This window comes from Macrobrachium nipponense, chromosome 19 (assembly GCF_015104395.2).
Source record: "Macrobrachium nipponense isolate FS-2020 chromosome 19, ASM1510439v2, whole genome shotgun sequence".
NCBI lineage: Eukaryota > Metazoa > Arthropoda > Malacostraca > Decapoda > Palaemonidae > Macrobrachium > Macrobrachium nipponense.
This window is the reverse complement of record NC_061088.1, coordinates 68,276,775-68,277,506: the sequence shown is the minus strand read 5'-3', so window position 1 is coordinate 68,277,506 and position 732 is coordinate 68,276,775. Positions and strand designations below refer to the sequence as shown.

Genomic DNA, 732 nt, shown 5'->3' with positions numbered 1-732 from the left:
TATAATATAATATATATATATAATATATATATATCTATATATATATATATATATATATATATATTATATATATATATATATATATAATATATATTATATATATATATATATATATATATATATATATATATATATAATATGATAATAACCACTTATGATTTCTGTTTTCATACAGTCTTTTTGTTACTTCTCATGTATTGTTTAATACAGAATCAGGATATTCCTTAAGATTATTTACTCTATTATCTATGTATTCAAAGATACATATACGAAATGCTCTTAAAATCATGAATACCAAAACTGATTCTTAAGTTTATTGCTTGGACCTGAATAAATTACGATTCACTCCCAGTCTTTAACCTTTCCTACTGGTAGTGATGTGTGTGTATGTATGTATGTATATATATAGAATATATATATATATATATATATATATATATATATAATATATATATGTGTGTGTGTGTGTGTGTGTGTGTGTGTATGTGTGTGTGTACGCACGGACGCGCGCGTTTGCTCTTGATACCTTGCTTGCCATTCAAACGAAAAAACCCGTTTCGACACTGTCTTATAAATGAAATTATAATAAAAATTAAATTCATACCACCAAACCGGGAAAAAATACAGTATTCTGATAAGAAAATTAAAGTTCCCTCACCGCTCTCGTAGTGTAGTGGTTATCACGTCTGCTTTACACGCAGAAGGTCCCAGGTTCGAGCCCTGGCGAGAGCA

General features: G+C 27.3%; 1 non-coding gene across 1 annotated transcript; it reads left to right on the top strand.

Annotated features, from left to right (window-relative positions):
• Positions 1-659: 659 nt before the first annotated feature.
• Positions 660-732, top strand: Trnav-uac (transfer RNA valine (anticodon UAC)). The gene has a single exon. It is a non-coding gene; the product is annotated as a tRNA-Val (tRNA).